The sequence below is a fragment of the Saccopteryx bilineata genome, chromosome 6 (genome assembly GCF_036850765.1).
Source record: "Saccopteryx bilineata isolate mSacBil1 chromosome 6, mSacBil1_pri_phased_curated, whole genome shotgun sequence".
NCBI classification, from domain to species: domain Eukaryota; kingdom Metazoa; phylum Chordata; class Mammalia; order Chiroptera; family Emballonuridae; genus Saccopteryx; species Saccopteryx bilineata.
Window position 1 is genome coordinate 34454772 of NC_089495.1, and position 22981 is coordinate 34477752.

General features: G+C 42.0%; 1 protein-coding gene across 6 annotated transcripts in view; it reads left to right on the forward strand.

Annotated features, from left to right (window-relative positions):
* Positions 1-22981, forward strand: part of CSGALNACT1 (chondroitin sulfate N-acetylgalactosaminyltransferase 1) — a 344630-nt gene that overhangs the window by 141308 nt on the left and 180341 nt on the right. The gene's annotated exons all lie outside the window — the stretch shown is intronic.

The window sequence follows — 22981 nt, forward strand, 5'->3', positions numbered from 1 at the left end:
TTATGAAGTGCCCAAAGGTACTGACAGGGTTGACTATTCACATCAGTCAGGGTGAGCATAATGTCCCTTAATTTGTGAACATAATCGTAGCAGTCATGAGCCTCACTCACATAGTGGCTCACGTTTATTACAGAAATGTTCATTGATAAAATTAAAATAAATTGATAAAAGTAAAAAATAAGATCAAGCCATGAAAAGACATGGAAGCACTTAAATGCATATCGCTAAGTGAAAGACGCCAGTCTGAGAAAGCTATGTGTACTGTATGATTCTAACTATATGATATTCTGGAGAAAGCAAAACTCTGCAGACAGTAAAAAGACCAGTGGTTGCCGGGGCTGGGGAGGGATGAACAGGCAGAACCTACAGAATTTTTCAAAGAATAATGAAACTATTCTGTATGATACTGTAATGGTGGATATATGTCATTCTGCATTTGGCAGATCCCATAGAAACTGTCTTTAGTTTATAACGGCGATTTTCAATCAGTGTGCTACACGAATTTTTAAAGCATGACATACCTGACTGTTTAGTGAGGGCACTGACTTCTTTTCCTAGATTGTCAAATAAAAAAATGACAGCAGCCAACATAACAATAGCTGTCTGGTGTGAATGAATCAGAATTGTGGCTACTTTTTTTTTTTTTTTTTTTGGTCATATTGGCAAAAGATATATATTTTGGTATGCCTCGGAATTTTAGTAATTAGTGTCTGTATGCCTTGAGATAAAAAAGGTTGATGATGTATCCGCATCCATCCATCATTTGTCAGGAGTGTACCACATCAGTATACGATGTTAAAAATGGGGGAAACTGAGGGGGATGGTTGGGAATATAGGGAACTCTGTATTTCTCAATTTTTTTTTGTAAACCCAAAACTTCTCTGAAAAATAAAGTCTGTCAATTTTTTAGAAATCAGCAAAAAATTATAGGAGATTCACATGTCAGTGTCCATAAATAACGTTTCATTGGAACACACACACATCAGGACACACCTGGGAAACTTCAGTGGCATGCCTGTTCTGACATCTTGACCCTGGCCAGTGTGACCAGCTGCTCGGGGCGGAGGCTGGGGAGCCAGTGACTGCCAGTGGGCCCCTGCTGGCTGGGCGAGAGGGTCCCTCCAGCTGGGCATTGTGCCGTGGTGGCTTCCACTGGGCTGTACTGGTTTTCTCTTGAAATCTTCAGGAGGTTGCACTCCCTAGCCCCCCAAATCTCTTTCCATCCATACACAATTTTGATGCCACGCCTGGCTTACTGGGCAGCTCAGTTTCTCTTCTGTAAAATAGGAGTCATTGTGCCCACTCTTTCTCTTTACTTCTAATTCAATTTGTCATACTCCACAGGGAGGTTGTGAGGAGAATAATAATTAGAGACATAGGGTAACCTACGGAGAAAGCTCAGTTCCGAGAAGAAGATCCTAATGGGATAGAGCTGATGTAAAATCAGAGGTTAGTTGCGTTTTGAGGAATAGATATTTTTGTAGCTGGAAGAGACCATAATTGATTATTTGACTTAGTTTTATGCTAGCAGCCAGGGACTCCCCGAGTCCCTGAGTCTCCACGCTTAGAAGTGTGTGTTTAAGAGAGTGGGAAGGTCTGGGTCGGGAAGGCGGAGGAACCCGAGTCTGAATCTCCCACGTTCATACCCGGGCAGCCTTAGGCCGCTCTGCAGCTCAGTGTCCTCCTCTGTGACATGGGACTGGGTGGCCGCCACGTTCATACCCGGGCAGCCTTAGGCCGCTCTGCAGCTCAGTGTCCTCTGTAACGTGGGACTGGGTGGCCGCCACGTTCATACCCGGGCAGCCTTAGGCCGCTCTGCAGCTCAGTGTCCTCCTCTGTGACATGGGGCTGGGTGGCCGCCACGTTCATACCCGGGCAGCCGCAGGCCGCTCTGCAGCTCAGTGTCCTCCTCTGTAACATGGGGCTGGGTGGCCGCCATGTTTATACCTGGGCAGCCGCAGGTGGCTCTGCAGCTCAGTGTCCTTCTCTGTAACGTGGGGCTGGGTGGCCGCCACGTTCATACCCGGGCAGCTGCAGGTGGCTCTGCAGCTCAGTGTCCTCCTCTGTAACATGGGGCTGGGTGGCCGCCATGTTTATACCTGGGCAGCCGCAGGTGGCTCTGCAGCTCAGTGTCCTCCTCTGTAACATGGGGCTGGGTGGCCGCCACGTTCATACCCGGGCAGCTGCAGGTGGCTTTACAGCTCAGTGTCCTCCTCTGTAACGTGGGACTGGGTGGCCGCCACGTTCATACCCGGGCAGCCGCAGACCGCTCTGCAGCTCAGTGTCCTCCTCTGTAACATGGGGCTGGGTGGCCGCGCCCACTTTATACCTAGCTGATTAAAGCAGGTAATATGTAGGACGTGTCCTTGCTGGGGCTTGTGAGGCAGGTGGCACCACTGGCACAGGTTTAATTTTCAGTAGAGTGAGCTGTCAGTTTCGTTTCTTCCTTCTCAGAAAAGTCAACTGCCCTCTAGTGTGTTTTAGCTTTGTCCCTCCTCAGATGGTTGGGAAAAGATTTTTTTAATGTCAAACTAACCCTCTACCCCTCCACCCCTTTACCCCACCCCCCAATTTAAGGCTCCTTTCATTTGTCCTATATCCTCTCTCAAAAGCCTTCATAAATAGCAATTAAACCACTTCTTGATTTTCTCTAGATTACATAACCCCAGTTGCTTTGACCTGCCCTACTAGGAGCTGCTTACCATTCCTTTAAAAACATTCTTTCACAGTGGCCAAGACATGGAAACAACCAAAAAGCCCTTCAGTAGATGACTGAATAAAGAAGAGGTGGTACATATATACTATGCAATACTACTCAGCCATAAGAAATGATGACATCAGATCATTTACAACAACATGGATGGACCTTGATAACATTATACTGAGTGAAATAAGTAAATCAGAAAAAACTATGAACTATATGATTCCATACATAGGTAGGATATAAAAATGAGACTCATGGACATGCACAAGAGTGTGGTCGTTACCAGGGGGAGGGAAGGGAAGAGAAGAAATGTTGGGGGGAGGGGAGGGGCACAAAGAAAACTAAATAGAAGGTGATGGAAGACAACATGACTTTGGGTGATGGGTATACAACATAATCAAATGTCTAAATGACCTGGAGACGTTTTCTCTGAATCTATGTACTCTATCTAATTGATCAATGTCCCCCGTTAAAATTAATCGTCTGAATAAATTAAATAAAAAAAACAACATTCTTCACCTCTCTGCAGCTTCTCCTCCTAGCGTCTTTTAGGAAAACGCTAGTCTAACTGGAAGATGTGCTCTTCTGAACATCATTCCGGCCTTTGCATGCCTTGTTCATTTTCCCTTGCGTTTTTGTGTTCTTTTATTTTTCTGTGTAGTGTTTACAGTACTTTTATTCTGACCTTTTCTTTGTCCTGCCCTTTTCTGTTTGTTTGTTTGTTTTCTCGGAAGGTATTGCTGAGAGGCTAAGGCGGAGGGCTCTGGAACTGGACTTCCTGGGTTTGAATCTCATCTCTATTATTTACCAACTGGGTTCTCCCCCAAATTTCTTAACTTTTCTGAAACTCAGTTTCCTCATCTGTAAAATATGATGAATGCAGTATCTACTGCAAAGATTTAAGTGTTTAATATGTGGAGATAAACACATATAGTTCTCAGAACAATACGGCTACATAGAGATTGCTTAACAAATATTAGCTATTTTTAACTTCTTATTTGCAAATCATTTAGACCCACAAGAGGTTGAAAAAATAGTGCAGAAAGCACCCTTCTGCCCTTCTGCCAGCTCCCTCCAATGAAAACATCTTCCATAATTATAATACTTTTTCAAAACCAGGAGATTGATATTGGTACAACACTATGAAGTGAGCTACAAAGCCTATTCAGATTTTATCAGTGCTTTATCCTTTCTTCTGTATGTTTGCAGGAATGTGAATAGCGTTTTACAAAATTTTATTACGTCTAGATAGGTGTAACCACCACCGCAGTTAGGATATAGAATTGTTCCAGTTTTACAAAGGCTGTTCTCACATTATCATAGAACCAAAAGGGAGTAAGAGATTACTTAGCCTGATTCTAACATTTTTCAGTGGAGAAAATGTAATCTTTCTTTGAAACAGATTCAATGAAGGTAAGCGACTTCCAGAGGTCACTCGGGAGGTTACTTGGTCTAGGACCAATGCTTACGGTTTGTAGCTCCTTGATCTATAAGATTTTCAGTTTGCCACAATGCCCTTTTCTTAAATTTATTGATTCTTATGCGTGTCACTTCCAGGTTGAGAGGTTAGAGATCTGATTTGACCTCCCTGTGTGCTCCTCTTCTGTTGCTAGCTGCGTGATACCAGGATGACATGGAAGCAAGAGGTTGGCCGCTGCCTGGTTCCCTGAGTCACTGTTTGGAGGAAAGTAGATTAGATGGTGATTCAAAAGAGAGCGCAACTTTTGTTGAGATTTTGGGGGCTAGCTTACAGCACTTAGTGTTAATTATGCCAATTATTATACTCTCGGATGTTTAAAAACTTAAAATTATGTTTTGAACATTATATTTATTATTATAATCTAAAAATTTTATGATTTATATGAGCTACAGTAAATGTTTTACAAAGCATGCAGGCAATTCAGTAGAAAGATCTTCATTTGTGAATAAAAAAGTCATCTTTCAAGCCAGAATATTTTTGTGGCTTTTGCGTATCTGTGGTTTTTATGTATGATTTGTGTATAGATGTAATTTCCAATATCACAGGGCAGATCCCATGTTGAGATAATAGTCTCCTTAGGATATCAGGGCCATCAGGAACCAGAGTAGCATCCGCAGAGCACCGACATGAGGTGGTTCAAATAGTCTAGATGGGGGTGGCTATTCTCCCAGTGGGAGAGTGATAGCAATTGACTACATGCTGGGTATTGGAGGGGAAGACAAGGGTCTGTAGCACATAATTAACTACATCATTTCTCACTGTGAAATAGAAGATTATTGGCCCTGGCCGGGTAGCTCAGTGGTAGAGCGTCCGCCTGGCATGTGGGGGACCCGGGTTCGATTCCCGGCCAGGGCACATAGGAGAAGTGCCCATTTGCTTCTCCACCCGCCCTCCTTCCTCTCTGTCTCTCTCTTCCCCTCCCGCAGCCAAGGCTCCATTGGAGCAAAGATGGTCCGGGCGCTGGGGATGGCTCCTTGGCCTCTGCCCCAGGCGCTGGAGTGGCTCTGGTCTCGGCAGAGCGACGCCCCAGAGGGGCAGAGCATCGCCCCCTGGTGGGCAGAGCGTCGCCCCTGGTGGGCGTGCCAGGTGGATCCCGGTCGGGCGCATGCGGGAGTCTGTCTGACTGTCTCTCCCTGTTTCCAGCTTCAGAAAAAAAAAAAAAAAAAAAGAAATAGAAGATTATTGTATTCTATGGGGTGGCTGCCCAAGTTCTAGATCCAAGATATTTAACCATTTGCCTCAAATGACCTCCTGGATCTGAAATGGAGCGAAGGCCTCTTCTTATGCATAGACTCAGTTTATGGTCCATTAAATACAAATGGCTGATATCTCTGGACAGCACGTCATTGAGGAGGAGCAGAGAGCCACCACTTTTAGTGGGTGGATGAAAAGACCCTTCTTGCTTAGAGGTTTCCCTCTGGAAGGATTCATATTTTCGTTATCATTTAGTTCTAAGTAGTTTTTTTTTAATTGATGAATTATTTAAAGATTTATTGGTTAATATCCAAATACCTGGAGATCTTCCAGTGTGTTCTGTTACTGATTTCTGGCTACTATGATTAGGTAATCCACTCAATGTAATTTCAACCTTTGTAAATTTGTTGAGACATCCTTTCTGGCCCAGCATGTAGTCATTTGCTATACAGATTCTCTAGGCTCCTAAAAATGATGCATAGGCTACAGTTAGTTGTTGGGTAGAGTTTAAGAGTGTTAATGGTATTGTTCACTTCAAAAATGGGTCAGACCAACTTCATGCTGCTTAAAATAGACATTTCTTAAAGTGAGACTATAAATAGGTTAAAAGTATAAAAGGGTAGGAAAAATGATTTTTTTTTCTTCTGTGTATTCTATTAACTCCTGAGAGAGGTATATTAAAATCTCATTGTGATTGTAGATCATTGCTTATGATTACTTCTCCCTTTAGTTTCCTTCACTTTTTGCTTTAAATATTTTGAGGCCATATTAATAGATGCATACAAAATACAGAAGAATTTTTTTTAATAGAGTCAGAGAGAGAGTCAGAGAGAGGGATAGATAGGGACAGACAGATAGGAACGGAGAGAGATGAGAAGCATCAATCATCAGTTTTTCATTGTGGCACCTTAGTTCATTGATTGCTTTCTCATATATGCCTTGACCGTGGGCCTACAGCAGACCAAGTAACCCCTTACTTGAGCCAGCGACCTTGGGTCCAAGCTGGTGAGCTTTGCTCAAACCAAATGAGCCCACGCTCAAGCTGGCGACCTCGGGGTCTTGAACTTGGGTCCTCTGCATCCCAGTCCGACGCTCTATCCACTGCGCCACTGCCTGGTCAGGCTAGAAGAATTTTTATATTAGGTGGTGACAGTGGTTTTTCCCTTAAAGTCTACTTTGATTAACATAGCTCTTAGTGTTTGCATGATATATATATATATATTTTTAAATCCTATTACTGTCAAACATTCTTCTTATGTTTAAAATATGTCTCTTAAAAGCAGCGTAGTTAAATTTTATTGTATATCTTTGTCAGTATTTGTCTTTTAATTGGATCATTTAGTCTGAAACTAAAATAGATTTCATTAAAGGCAAAAACATCTACCATCTCACTGTTTGATTTTGCTTTGTCCCACGTGTTCATGTGCATTTTCTCTCCTTTCTCGCCTTATTTTCAATTAAACGTTTTAAAGCTTTCATTTTTTTAAAATTAGCTTGTTACATATTCTTTTAGTGGTTACCTTAAAAAGGGTACAACATTCATGTTTGATTTACTAAAGGCTAATTAGTACTTTTACCATTTCCTGGACAATACAGGGACCTTAGAACACTTTAGTTCTCCCCCTCCTGTTTTTCCCTCCTGCTCTACCCCTTTAGTTTACACTCCTCCTGAATTGATATGCTGCTATTTCCATGTATTTTGAATAACTCCAAGAGCATAGATAACAGTAAAATACAGTAAGATCAATAAGAAGTGATGAATCTTGAATCTTTATTTTCATTTTTAAATTTTAAATGTAATTATAAATTTACATAATTTATTTTTGGTAATGGTTGTATTTAACAACCAGCTTGCAGAATTTCTAAACATTTAATAATGATCTCTTGTGAGCCAATATGAGCTGGCTCAAGTACATCACTGAGTGAGGTCATGTCTTGGAATGGTTGCCAAGTATAATAAAGATAATCCTTGGAATTACAAACATCTCAGCATCCAAACATGGATACATACGATTCCTAAACAGTAAAACAACCACCATGTTTGTGTCAAGTTCGCCAAAAAGGGGCACATTTTTACCAATGACCTGGATGAAGGAATCAAGATGTTTGTATATGTGCAACACTGAAGTACGTGTATGGTGGAAATACTGTATAGCAGTGCTACTGTGTGTTTCTTCCAAACACTGTATATTGCAGCTTGCAGTTGGCCATGTTGGACTATGTACTTCATGGGAGTATTGACAATACATCAGGATGTGATTTATTGTTTTGTTTTCTAGATCTAAGAAAATGAAGACAATTGCCGATTAAACTTAATAGTTTCTCCTGTCTGTGGCATTACAACCTGAGTAGCACAAAAAGCTGTGGACATATTCTTCTAATATTCAAAAACAATTATCTGATAGCAAAAAAAAAAAAAAATCACTCTAGCTATTGATAAGCAAGTGATGTGCTGTCTTCCTCTTAATGTAAAATAAAATATCAAGCATTTGTGTTAGAACTACACTCATTGGTCATTTGCAACCATAGATTTTCTATTAGTATAATAATTTGGCAAAAATTAGTGAATGAATCAGCTATGTGGAAGTTTTCATAAAGAATAGTGTATGTTTTATTTTTATTTGTAAAATTGTGTAGATATGCACACAATATTTTCCTGGAAGAGCTGGTTGTTAAACATTTGCCAGAATACCACTGACCTCATCCCTTTGAAATGACAGTAAAAGCGTATTGTATCTACTGACTTAAGAGTCCTAGGATGAAAGTTAACAGATGTTCCTGACTTCAATAAAACAATTGCTCTTTTATACATTTCTTTCTTCTACTAGGGTTTTCCTATAACCAGAACTAATTTTCTCTTCATCACTTTTGTCTAAACTACCAAAGCCTCAAGGTTTTTACAGTATTTTTACAACTTTTTTTTTCATAGTATTGAGTTTCTCTGCTTATCAATTCAGAATACAAGATAGATAATTCCTCTCCTTTTGCCTAAAAGATTTTTGTTACTGTGTGATCATCTTTTAAGCTTTAATTCCATAGTTCTTCTGACAGATTTTCGGTGTGGGAGTCCCCATGTGAGGACCCTGCTTAAAACTGAGACTAGCATCTGACAGTAGCTTTGAATCAGCCTGTACCTACCAAGGGATTGATGCTCTCTTTCTTGCTCAACACCCAGAACTCAGGATAGTTTAACAATGAAAGCTAATATTTTAAATGAAAAGATTCTTTTCCAGCCCTAGGAAGTACTCTGTACTATATAATGTGACCATTTAATGACTACTTACTGTATCAGATACCTCATTTTGTAATTTCAGCTTCCTGATTAACCCCCCTTGGTGGGTCTCATCAGTATCCTCATTTTAGAAATGAAAGACTGAGATTTAAGGAGAATAGCTTGCCCAAGGTTTCAAGTGGCCAGACTGGGACTGGAACCCAAGTGCAGCTGGCATCATAACCACTGTTCTATTCTGACTTGTCAACAGTCTGTGTCTTCTCTGTTTCTCAAGTAACTCACTGGCCTCTGCTTCCCTTTTGATTGTCAGAATGAGGTCAGCATTTCTTGAAATTTAAAGTCTGAGGATGGGGCCATTTTTATGATTGTGACATAAATGTGCAACTGATTCAAAGTATTTTGTGAAAAAGAAGAACTTGAAACTTTGAATAGATTCCTCCCTTTCCCTTACTGTGAAAATGATCACCAAGTCTGGATTGCAGATCGCAGTATTTCTTAAACCTGTCCCTCGCCTGGTACTAGCCATCAGTCCTCAGTTGGGTAACTGCTGGAATGTTCTGGTTGGTTCCACACCTGGGGTCTTCACCTTTCCAGCTCAGCCTCGTCATGGCCTAACAATGAGCATTTTAAAAAATATGACCATTTCAATCTCTTGCTTAAATTCCTTTGGTGGCTTTGTTGCCCTCAGGACACGATTCCGTCACCCAGTAGAGGTCCTCAGCCTTCGCGCTCACCTCGCCTGCTTCCACTTTCCCGTAAGCATCTGGATTCCAGCTGCACTGTGCTCCTTGCAGGTCCCAAGCTGCTCCGCTCCCACCTATCTGTGCTTCTTCCATGGATCGCCTGCCTAGAATGCTCTTTTCCCATCTCCCATTTCTTCCCTCATCCGCACTCCTACTTGAATTTCAGGAATGAGTCTGATTAGCCCAATCTGATTAGATGCTCTGTCCCTCCGCTCCCACAGAGCCCAGCAAGTGCCTTCCTCACACCCCCTAGCTGTCCAAATTGTGGATGATTGGGGAGCAGATCATCTGTGAGCTGAGGGCGGGGGCCTTAGCCCCATCATAGAACTGGACACCCTGGAGGCACTCAAGACATTTCTGTTGGATGAATGAAAGATGAGAGATTTGTCTGTTCAGTCATCTGCCCTCCACCTCGCTAAAAATTTCTCTTTCTTTCCTCCTTCGGGGTAAAAAGTTCAGCGTGAAAGGAAATGGATGGTGGAGATAGCTGCATTATGTAAATCCAGCAGGAAGGAAAATTCAGAAGAGATGAGAGAGGCAGCTGTGCTAGGAAAGTCTGCCAGCTAAAAGCTTGGGCCGCTCTGTTCACTTCTCTGCACTGTGGTTTCTAGGAGACGGGAGTGGAACACCATAATGGCTAAGGTTCATTTAGGTCGATGGATACGAACTTTATAATCACACTCGAAAACCCTTTGTATTATAGTGGTTTTTTTTTGTATATATTGTGCAAAGATAGAGAACTTTCCAAAAGATCTAGGATCTGATTATTTTCTAATTATGATAGCTAGGACAAATCTCATTTTAACTATACAGGATTATAATGTCTTGAGTCTCTCTCTTAAAAGCTTATCTATTCTTCCTCCAAATTGTTGAACAAATGACATGTTAACATAGATCAGTGGAATTTTATTTTAAGGTACCCTAACATGTCAAAATATCTACAACAAAATGGATGCGGAGTAACTCAATGAAGATACTTGGGGAGGCTATTCCCGTGAGACTGTCTTCGCTTAAAATATTTTTGGAACTTCTTGTTCAGCATTCTCCTTGAGCAATTGCACGTTCTTTTTTTTTTTTCTTAACGTTGGTAAGTCTGTGTTTTGTAGGACAGATTTATGAACAGAGTGGGTGATTGAACTGTGTTATTGTTTTGTCTATTTATTGATGAATTTCCTTACTCTGTTTAAAAAAGTAGTATATATCATTTGGAGAGCAAAGAATAAAAAAAAATTCAGTATAACCCACTGAAACGTTAATCAGCCCTTGGAAGAAAACACCAAAAATCACTGGGTTTTAGAACCTGAAGGTGATAGAAGGTTCAGAATTCTCATCTAATACCAAACTCTTTTATCTGCCGACTCTTGTCAGTGCCCTGGGATGGAGTTTGTGTCGGAATATCTGGATGCCTAAGTTCACTTAACCCTTTGAGTCCTACGAACAAGCTGTACGTCCTCATGCCTCCTGACCATCCAGAGTACAATCGATTTATTTGAAAAACGTGTAAGGCAACATTAAAAAAAAGACAAATGCAGTGGTAGAGCGTTGGCCTGGAGTGCAGGAGTCCCGGGTTCGATTCCCGGCCGGGCCACACAGGAGAAGTGCCCATCTGCTTCTCCACCCCTCCCCCTCTCCTTCCTCTCTCTCTCTCTCTTCCCCTCCCGCAGCTGAGGCTCCACTGGAGCAAGGATGGCCCAGGCGCTGGGGATGGCTCTGTGGCCTCTGCCTCAGGCACTAAATGGCTCTAGATGCAACAGAGCAGCGTCCCAGAGGGGCAGAGCATCACCCCCTGGTGGGCATGCTGGGTGGATCCCGGTCGGGCACATGCGGGAGTCTGTCTGACTGCCGTCCTGTTTCCAGCTTCGAGAAAATGGGGGAAAAAAAAAGAGACAAATGTACATTCTTCTTGTTTCCATAAATTGGTTATCAAACAGACATGATTTTAAGTTAATAGAACTGTAACTGGAACTAATTTCGTTTTTTGAAAAAAAACAGCACAAAAAAACCCCTCACTCCTGGGGGTCGGCGAGCATAAAAAAACCTCAGTACTCCAAGGGTTAAGGAAGCCAAGTCTCCTCCTGCTATCTTTCCATTTATCTTGGACCTCAGCCCTCCTTTTTCTAAATAGGGAAAAATGGCATAAAGAAGTAACTAAAGATCTCCCCTCATTTAACTGCACTAATATTTTGATGTGTTTTTTTTCTAATTTTAAAACTATCTCACATATATATTTTATGTAAGATAATTCAAGGTCCTACTGTGTATGCCTTGTAGCCTGCCTCTTTTACTGAGCACATTGCTATTCATTCAATAATTTTTAAAACATGACTTTTAGTGGTTACATGTTATCGCATCATATACATCCATACTGTACTGACCATTTTCCTATTTATTGTCTTATTAGTAGTGTATATTTATGTCTATTTGGCTATACCCTCAATGATAAAAAATATTATAATTAAAATAGATTTGTCAGTTTGGTAAGTTCAAGTATTCCTTCATATTTTTAGTGAGGTTGGGATTTTTCACACAGTCTGTTTGCTGCTTTGTTTGTTATAAATACATCATCCCAGCATTCTTTCTGTTTTCTAGACGCATTTTGGCCTTCCTTTTACTGTAGATTTCTGAGTCACTTGGTTTGAGGCCTGTCTTGTAAACAGCAGATAGTCAGATGTTGAGGAGCTTTGTCTTTGTTTAATAACCCATTCACTTTTATCGTCATATTTGATGCATTCTGTAAATCCAAATCACATTCTCTGTGACTTTGTTATATGAATTATTATTTTTATTTTTTCATGGTGATTTAAAATGCACACATCCAGTTCTTATTCTGTTATTGCTAATTTTGTGGTTTTTAAAAGTAAAATTGGTTTATTAGATTTACTCAAATTAGCTATAAAAGTTCATTTAAAAGGAAGCATTCAAAAAGAAGTCACAAGCAATGGTGCTCTTCGTGAGTAGACTATGCTAAAGGGAAACATTCATTTTATTTCAGGTGTATACTTTAAGGTAAAAAATACAGTCGTATTTTACAGTAAGGCCAATTTAATGAGCCTTCTCCCACCACTCTGACCCTTTGTTTATTTCAAGACTGATGTAAGTAACGATGACAATAAAAACATCTTCACCCTCGTTCTCTGTTACCTACCCTGCCTTCTTTGTCACCCCTTACTCTGTACTTACCACAAGGGGCAGAGAGCAGCCAGCCAGTGGTGGGTGAGGGCGGCATGGTGTGGCAGAGATAGCTCTGAGTTGTTAGAACTTGTTAAGTCACTTTCCTTCTGGGCTTCCCTTTCCACATCTGGAGGAAGTTTCAGAGGTGGGAACACATGGTCTCTGAGGTCACTTCTAATTTTGACTTTCTATAATTAAACAGTTTATTGAGGACCTATTTGTATAGATAGCATCAGTACCAGGCCCCATAGATTATAGAATGAGAAGCACAAAACCAATCCACATTTAAAAAGGAAAGAAATAAAAAGATACTAAGCAGACAAAAGATTCTATAGCTTAATCCATGTGGTGTTTACGTTGTGTATGGGATGTAAAAATTCACTGGGCTGTACCTTTAAGATGAGGGTACTTAATCACGTTACTTGTGTATTTTATACCTAAATAAATAGGAAAACTAAACAAACAAGAAGAAGAAGAAAAGAAAAGAAAAGAAAACCTGTTAAGATGTTTAAGAAGAGAAGAACAAGTGGCAAGATATTTAAAGATTGTGATTATTAGGCGGGACCATGCAGTGGAGAACCCACAGGAAGTAGATAGGGATTTTGAACCCTGACAACACCAGATATTAGCTTTGGATGCTTGTGCACATTCTTTAACTTTCTGAGACTCAGTTTCCTTAGTAAAAATACAATTTGTAGTTTCTACTTTATGAGGCAGTCAGGGCATTGGATGAGTTATGCGGCACATAAAGCACCTGGCATGTGGTAGGTGATCAATACGTATTTTTCAAAAGAAGCAGCGAGCTGGTATTAAAAAAACCATATGACAGAGTCAAAGAACTAAAGGACTTTACATCATTCTTTTGAAATCACCCCAAAATAAATAGAACCTAGAAAGCCCAGTGTTAGATTATGAAGAAAAAGGTAGGCTGATATTTTCCTGGTGACATTACAGCTTGGTAATACCTCTTTTAGAGAGCCACTTGGCGATTTATAATAAAAATCACCCACCTGATCATGGTCTTCAAACCGTTAATCCCATTTTTTCAGATTTTAGTCTGAGGGAATAGATCAAAAAGGAAAAACAAAAGTTATGTATTTAACAATGCTCGTGTGTGCTCTGGCCGGGCAGCTCAGGGGGCTGGAGCGCTGTCCTCATAGGCCGAGGCTGCAGTTCCAGCCGGGGGCGGGGCACACACGAGAATCAGCCAGTAAGTGCAGAGATAAGTGGAGCAACGGATCGATGTTTCCTTCTCTCTCTCCATTCCTCTCCCTCTCCTTCTCCCTCTCCATTCCTCTCCCTCTCCTTCTCCCTCTCCATTCCTCTCCCTCTCCATTCCTCTCCCTCTCCTTCTCCCTCTCCTCCTTCCCTTCTCTCTTCTTTCTCTAAAATCAATCAACACATTTAAAAACTTAAAAAAATAAAAATGCTTGAGTGCATTATAATAATGTGTGGAAACAACTAGCTGAAAGGTGGCTAATTAAACCATTCAGCAATACAATGGAATCCTGCTCTATTTAGAATGACAGATATATGGAGATTTTGAGCAAAAATAAAACCTATGTCTGTGCAGTGACAAAGGCAAGAAATGAATTTTGTAAATCTCTGAAATTATGTGAATTTCTGGCTTTATGTGGGAAAGGGATGATCTATATTTTAATTTTTGGCTTATTATACAGTAATCCCCCCTTATCCACAGGGCACACTTTCCAAGACCTCCAGTGAACAGCTAAAACCATGGCTAATACAGAACCGTATGCATGCCATGTACTTTTCTATACATACGTACCTATGAGAAAATTTAATTTATAAATTAGGCACAGTAAGAGATTAACAACAGTAACAACAATAGTGATAAAAAATAGAGCAGTTGCCTGACCTGTGGTGGCGCAGTGGATAAAGCGTCGACCTGGAAATGCTGAGGTCGCCGGTTCGAAACCCTGGGCTTGCCTGGTCAAGGCACATATGGGAGTTGATGCTTCCAGCTCCTCCCCCCTGTCTCTCTCTCCTCTCTCTCTGTCTCTCTCTCTCTCCTCTCTAAAATGAATAAATAAAAATTTAAAAAAACAAACAAAAACAACTTAGCCTTTAAAAAAAAAATAGAGCAGTTATGACAATATACTGTAATAAAAGTTACGTGGATGGCTTTGGGGCCATTCTTTAGTAAGATGAGGGACACCTGAACACAGCACTGTGATACCACATGGTCAGTCTGATAACCGAGATGGCTGCTAAGTGACTAAGGGGGACGAGGAGCATATGCAGTGTAGATACGCTGGGGCGAGGGGTGTTCACGTCCCAGGACATGTCAGGATTTCATTATACTACTCAGAATGGCACACAGTTTAAATCCTATAAATTGTTTATTTCAGACCAAGGATGACCACGGGAAACTGAAACCGAGGAAAGCAAACTACGGATAAGGAGGAACTATTGTAGTGTAACGATTACTATTAGTCAAAAGAAATAAAGTAGAAACAATAATTACATATTCTGAGATAGAACAGGGTGTCTATGAAAATATTGTTTAAAATGTAGACTAAACACAGTGCAGGCCTGACCTGTGGTGGTGCAGTGGATGAAACATCCACCTGGGATGCTAAGGTCACTGGTTCAAAACCCTGGGCTTGCCTGGTCAAGGCACATATGGGAGTTGATGCTTCCTGCTCTTCTTTCTGTTCTCTCTCTCTCTCTAAAAGTGAGTAAATAAATAAAAAATCTAAAAATATATAATAAAATAAATCTCTTAAAAAAACAAAAACAGTCCAGATCACTAGGTAGAGTTATAGAAAAATAGACATTATATTTGTTTTACATATTTTTAAATTTGCCTCACCAATGCATTTTGCAAGTAGTTATTGCACTTGAGAAATGCTTATCTCAGAAAGAGTCCGCTAAAACCCCAAAACACAGAGATGAAAATTCACGAGAAGTTGTTCCTTTCTTTAAATTATAAAGAATTTTTGTTTTATTGAATTTATTGGGAGTGACATTGGTTCATAAAATTATATGGGTTTCAGTGTACAATTCTATAACACATCGTCTGTATATTCTGTGTTCACCACCCCAAGTCAAGTCTCCTTTTATCACCATTTATCCCCCTTTACCCTTCCCTACCTCCCCCCCAATAATCACCATACTGTTGTCTGTGTTTATAAGGGGTTTTTTCCCTTCCCCTCCCTTCCCTTCCCTTCCCTTCCCTTCCCTTCCCTTCCCTTCCCTTCCCTTCCCTTCCCTTCCCTTCCCTTCCCTTCCCTTCCCTTCCCTTCCCTTCCCTTCCCTTCCCTTCCCTCCCCTCCCCTCCCCTCCCCTCCCCTCCCCTCCCCTCCCCTCCCCTCCCTCCCTTTCTTCTTTCCTTCCTTTCTTTTTGCAAAAGGTAAAAAGAACAGTTATTCTTAAAGATGTCAAGTCGCCTCTTGGTTACCTTTTTTTCCAGCTGCCTTCTTTTCCTTTTCTTTTGTGATAATGAAGAAGGTTTTATGGATGCCGAAGTGGTTTACAATTGCCTCATTTAGTTGCTCTTATTTTTTATGTCTGATGGGTCAAAAAATTCATCCATCATTTAAAAAGAGAAAATGACGTGTTTTTAATGCAAAGAGAGAACAGCCACTTTAGAGCACCAACAGGAGGGGACAAGTGGAGCCTGGTACTGGCAGCCACAGCATAGAAAGTACTTTGGATCATCTCAGATGTCAGAGCTTCCCAGGGACAGTGGAATGAGCTGCTGGGTGGTGGGGTGCCTGCTTTTTATCACCTGAAAGTCCAGATCAACTCTTCAGTGTTTTTAGAGTGAAAAAGATTGTCCGAGTGCTGGGGAGAACATGGTGGGCCCTGGCTGAGCAGCCTTCCTCCTTTGCCTCGGCCTTCCTGTAGGGCTGGCCCTTGGGAATAGAATCCCTCTGGGAAATAATGAAGGAATTTGCTAGGGGTGTGTGTTGAAAGGGCATTTAGGTGTTTCAGGGGATAGAGGAAGCTTTGAATCTGAAATATGTTTGGGGTCATGGAAAATTATTGAATCACAGAATTGAAAGGAGTCTTAGAATTTGATTAGTCCAAACCCTTAATTTTACCAAAGAGGAAATAGACTCTAGGAGAAATGGCTTGCCCAAGTTTACAGTCTGGGTCAAAACCGAGTCTATTGATTTCTGGCCATTGTTGTTCCTGTTCCACCTTAATGCATTGTATTGTGTGCTCACCAGCCCAAGTCAAGTCTCCTTCCATCACCATTTATCTGCCTTCTACCCTTCCATCAACACTTGTTCACTCTTTACCCCTATTTTGCTTATCTGACCATGGTAGAAAGTGAAAATAAATTTTAAATATTTAAAAATATTGATTAAATATCTATGTTTCCTGTTCTCCAACCCCATTTCATTGTTATTCAGTATACATAGTGAATAGTATGTAGCAATTATAGATTTCCTGAGATTAACACTCATTTACATTCTGTATGCATGTTTTTTAAAAATGGTGTCTACAAGCAGTATTCCTATGTATTTATATGAATGTTGAGATTAAAATTTTCTCGTCTTGATGACTTTCAGTATAAAGCAAGCATCCTTCCATTGGCCTAACCCTATGAACTAACTTAATAAATTCCGTTAAGTAAATATTTACAAATAGTTCTCATCTTCATGGTGAAATATTGATTCTGTTAATGTTAACAGTCTTTTTTTGAAAACGTGGACAGTATGTTCTCAATTCTCTTGCAGCTGGAGCATAACATGAAATAAATTAAAAAATTGATACAGCAAAAGTAATACATTTGCAAGATAATGAGAGATCATTTGGGAGGCAAGTCCATTTTTGTAATGACTTTTTTGCCAACATCATAGTATCTCTCAACTATTGACAATCCTGCATCCGGGAAGGAAGGAGATAAAAATTCCCATTCGAAATACCCATTCATATTTTGCAAAAGATTTAATTTCTTCATCTATCACTGTGTCACCAGCCCTAAGTATACTCTAGATCAAGCCTCAGTGCCAGGAGCACGGGGACACGGAGACTTGGCAGTAGAGAGGGTAGCATTTAGCCAGAGGGAAGCATAAAGAAGCCAGAGAAGGCACACGTTGCCCATTCTGCGTCTCAGACTTGTGTTCTGGGCAGTTGTCCTGAGAGCACTCTGCCTGAGAAGCCTGGGAACACAGGAATTGAAAATCCGAGCCCCTGATGGAGATGTATGTACTGACCTTAAAGATGCCACATGGATTCTAGTAGCAGATAGGTTTTTATGGAGAGTAGTAAAAAGTAAGTACAGTTTCTGTACTGGAAGGTAACTTGGAGATTATTTGACCCACACTTTTATGGTGCAGGTGACTTGCCCGAGGTCAAATAATAACTCATGACAGACCTGGGACTAGACCTGGGATTTATGAACCACACACTTGTTTGCCCTCTCCATGTTGCTACCTCTCTGCTGCTGTTGGGGCTGGTCTGTTGGTGTGCCGGGTGTTGGAATATATTATTTGTTCTTCCCGAGCGGCCCCATGTAAAGGTCCCTGTTGCCTGGGACGTTATATTCTTGCTGAGCTATTCTTTTTTTTTTTCTGTATTTTTTTTTTCTGAAGTTGGAAACGGGGAGAGACAGTCAGACAGACTCCCGCATGCACCCGACTGGGATCCACCCGGCACGCCCACCAGGGGCGACGCTCTGCCCACCAGGGGGCGATGCTCTGCCTCTCCAGGGTGTCGCTCTGCCGAGACCAGAGCCACTCCAGCGCCTGGGGCAGCGGCCAAGGAGCCATCCCCAGCGCCCGGGCCATCTTTGCTCCAATGGAGCCTTGGCTGCGGGAGGGGAAGAGAGAGACAGAGAGGAAGGAGGGGGGGAGTGGAGAAGCAAATGGGTGCCTCTCCTATGTGCCCTGGCCAGGAATCGAACTCGGGTCCCCTGCACGCCAGGCCGACGCTCGACCGCTGAGCCAACCGGCCAGGGCCTTGCTGAGCTATTCTTATTGAGCATGTGTCTTCTTTGGGAGTGAGCTTACTTTGCTGAATGGAGTGTTGTGCTTGTTTGATTCTACCAGCCAGCCATGTGTCAGAAGAGCTTGTACTGTTTTTAATTTCCCCCTCCCTAGTCTGATTATCTAAGTCTAAACGCTCTCGTGTCTTCATCATTTGTCTGGGCAGCCTGTTTTCACCTGTACCGTGTCTTCCTATACACAGGGATTCTCCGTGCAGGGTGGGGGCAGCAGCAGGTAAAGATATCCTCTTTTACTGAAATCACTTTATTTTTCAGGCCTAGAAATGGAGACTCAGAAGTTTTAAACTTGTTTAGAGTCTTGTAGTAAAGCATTTAAAATGATGTCTTAGCTCAAGCTGCGATAACATAACACCATAAACTACGTGGCTGGTCCACAGCACACATTTATTTCTCACAGTTCTGGAGACTGGAAGTTTAAAATCCTGGTGTCAGCACGGTTGGGTTCTGGTGAGAGCCCTCTTCTGGGCTGTGGGCAGCTGACATTTCTTTGTATCCTCACATGGTGAAGAAAGAACTAGCTAGCCCTCTGGCCTCTTATAAGGGCTCCACCCTCATGACCTAATTAGATCCCAAAGATCCTACCTCCAAATGTCATCACATTGGGTCTAGAATTTCAGCGTACGAATTTCAAGGGGACGCGGTCTATAACAGATGAAAACCCAATCCCTTGTTCCGCACAGGATTAAGTGTAGCAGATCTCTCCGAAACACTGTTCATGCCTCATTAGCATCTGTGATGGTACCTAACATGTGTTGAGCAGCTGCAGTCTGATAGGGGCAGGGCTGGCCCAGAAGAATTTAGTGGAAGAGGGTATCATGAAATGAACAGTTGCAGAGGAATACAATAACTAGGATGCTGCAGACTGAGTACCGCGAAACAGAGCTCTTATATGGAGGTCCATCAGCCATCTATCTGTATCTTAACTGATTTAGGAGTAAGACTGGGTTATTGGTCTCACAGCCAATGGCAAATGGAGCAATTTAGTTCCTTTCCCAGAGACTAGATATTACTCTGATCCTCTCTGATCCAAATTAAACTGCCTTTCTTTGTGTTCTAGCAGCATAATATTTGTATCTCTATTTAGCATGTGAGTCATTTCATTTTTCATTATGTTAGTTGTTCCCATGTTGATAATGTCAAGATGGTTGAAAAAGGAAACTCACGGCCTTGGCCGGTTGGCTCAGCGGTAGAGCGTCGGCCTGGCGTGTGGGGGACCCGGGTTCAATTCCCGGCCAGGGCACATAGGAGAGGTGCCCATTTGCTTCTCCACCCCCCCTCCTTCCTCTCTGTCTCTCTCTTCCCCTCCTGCAGCCGAGGCTCCATTGGAGCAAAGATGGCCCAGGCGCTGGGGATGGCTCCTTGGCCACTGCCCCAGGTGCTAGAGTGGCTCTGGTCTCGGCAGAGCGACCCCCCGGAGGGGCAGAGCATCACCCCCTGGTGGGCAGAGCGTTGCCCCCTGGTGGGCGTGCCGGGTGGATCCCGGTCGGGTGCATGCGGGAGTCTGTCAGACTGTCTCTCCCTGTTTCCAGCTTCAGAAAAATACAAAAAAAAAAAAAAAGAAAAAAAAAAAGGAAACTCATAGGGAGCCCATTACCTAGTTTGGGAGGCACCTGATAAATCTTTGAAGTATATAGAAAATACTCTTTGATACCCTTGTAGATGGTAATAAACCGACATATTTTAAAAGAGACTTTAAATAATTTAGTAAGATTATTTTGTTTGCTAATAGTACTTGAGATTATCCCTATTTATCAGAGTGAAAAGTTGAAGTGAAGAAAATACTAGTGATTAGGATTAAGAATAAGAAAGAGATACTGTCTCCTTTAGTTTGCTTCTGTACACATGAGACCAGGACACAGAGGGTCCTGTGCTTCATTTCATAGAATAATAGAGAACAACATTTCGGGGAGAGAACTCAAGACTTTTAAAGTCAGTTGTGCCCTAAAGCCTACCATTTTCCAGTAAAACTATTTAAAGTGAAAGGAACGTGGTCAAGAAGACAGTAGCATGTGATTTATAACTTGTAGCATCTGAGGGCACTTTCTTTTCTGAAACACATTCTTGAGAAATATAATTTTAGAAGTTGGTTGCACAGTTCCTGACCCTCATCCTGCTGTGTCTTCAAGTACTAGAACATAGAGGACTCTATTGATTTATACAAATAAAAAGCATTACCATCAAAGTTTAAAAACATATATGTTATTATCCACATATGGACAGAGAAAAATCTCTCTAGGCAGCTTTAGTTGGCAGACACGTATCTAATCTCTTAGTGCTTTTTGTTATTTTAGGCACGCTGATGATGAAAGGGCTTTTCAGCCTTCTCTTCTTATTTTTCACATTTCAGGAAACAATATCTGACATATGGTTTAGGTGGAGTAAAGATTTAAAGATTTACAGTTATGAAAGTTGAGGAAACGTTGGGACTTATAAGGCATGTGGATGGGTACTATCGCACCATTGGACCAATTGTGTGTTTGTACTCCTTTGGACGTGAAAACGCTGGGAACTTTCCCTTGTTAATTGTACATCTAGTAGAATCGGTTCCTAGATTGTTAAAATATTCTTGATCACAGTGTCCTCATTTTCAGCTGCTCTTTTCCATAGTTGGTTTTTGGGAGTCTCCTTGTAGCATGGTGAAAAGCTGCCTTATTTATGGAGTACTGCTAATGGATGTGTGTCAGATTCTGTTACTGTGGGGGTGCTGTGGGGCAGACTTCCCGACCTTTAGAATCCCCATCGGTATGTTTCCAAAACCCAAGTATGCGCTGTCTCCTTGGACACTCCCCCAGCCACTTTCGAGCACGTGTTGCTTTCTCTTGCCCACTTGTTGCTATAACTACACATCATGAAGCCATCTCAGAAGGTCCTCTATAATCCTCGCTCTCTGTGCCGTACTATCGAGAACACACTGGGCATCCGATGACAGGAAAGGGTACATCAGACCTGGATACAAATATTTAGATTGAAGAAATGCTATTGAGCACTGTTTTCTGAATTGGACAAAGTGAGGTACTATGTATATATCTACTCTGTGTACTTGCAGTTGCTTTTCTGGATTTAGCTTTCAATTTTAGCATATTCTTATTGTCTGTTTATTTGATAGGAAGACTTTTCCAAGAGTGTGCTTTTGTCGCTGTGATTTCTCGTGAAGGATGAGGGATTCAGGAGGTCGGGGAGGGTCTATGTTCCCACGGCCTCAGTAGCAGTCTCTGCTAGGTTAGCACTTTAACACAGCTAGTACCCACCTCTGGTAGAGAATCATTCATGAGAACTAGAACTTGCAGATAAAGCAATGTTGCATAATAGAAAAATTAAAGGCTTGCTTTCCTTTTTCTTTTTAGAGCTTAGCTTTTTTTTTTTTCTTCCTTTTTTGTATTTTTCTGAAGCTGGAAACGGGGAGAGACAGTCAGACAGACTCCCACATGTGCCCGACCGGGATCCACCCGGCACGCCCACCAGGGGCAACGCTCTGCCCACCAGGGGGCGATGCTCTGCCCCTCCGGGGCATCACTCTGTTGCAACTAGAGCCACCCCAGCGCCCGGGGCAGAGGCCAAGGAGCCATCCCCAGTGCCCAGGCCATCCTTGCTCCAATGGAGCCTTGCTGTGGGAGGGGAAGAGAGAGACAGAGAGGAAGGAGAGGGGGAGGGGTGGAGAAGCAGATGGGCGCTTCTCCTGTGTGCCCTGGCCGGGAATCGAACCCAGGACTTCTGCACGCCAGGCCGATGCTCTACCACTGAGCCAACCAGCCAGGGCCTAGAGCTTAGCTTTTGAAGTCAGAAAAATTCTGGCTCTTCCATGTACTGGTCGGGAAGATTTCCTAACAACCTTGAGCCTCACTTTCCCATTTGTAAAATGAGAATATTAATGCACGTATCCATAGCATTGTTGTGGGGGGGTCAAATGAGTTCATATGTAATGCAGCTAGCAGAGTATGGGACGTTATAGGTGTGCAGTTGAGGTTCCTTCCCTTTGCTCTAGTGGGGAGATGTGTGCGTGGTAACACGTACCTGTGGTTCACCTTCAGTAATTTTCCATGCTGCTGATTCCCCTCCCACAGTGATCTCTAGGGAGTCTTGTCAGTGGTTCTGCCTTCCTGTCTCTTTCCTTTTCCATTTCTAGCTGGGGATGACTACCTTCTTGGAGAACATGAAGTGTATAACTGCTAAGGAGACAATGCACTTCCCAGAGCCAAGGATCAGTGTGTTAATAAGTTCTATATTAGGAAAAGAGGGAGGAACTGAGCCATCTTGTGGCTCTTAACCCGCAGTTTGGCACTCCGGGGACCCGGCTGTTAGGGGCTGGATGAATGTAAACTATGGTGTGCGGATGAAAAAACTAAACATTTCTCTTCAAGTTGCTGGAGTGAGAGGAACAAATTAGATCATTAGTGATCACGTGGAGGTATGAGCTGACAGTCTACTTACTTTCATTATTAAAACAAGAGTGGTTTTGAATAATGGGGATTTCCCC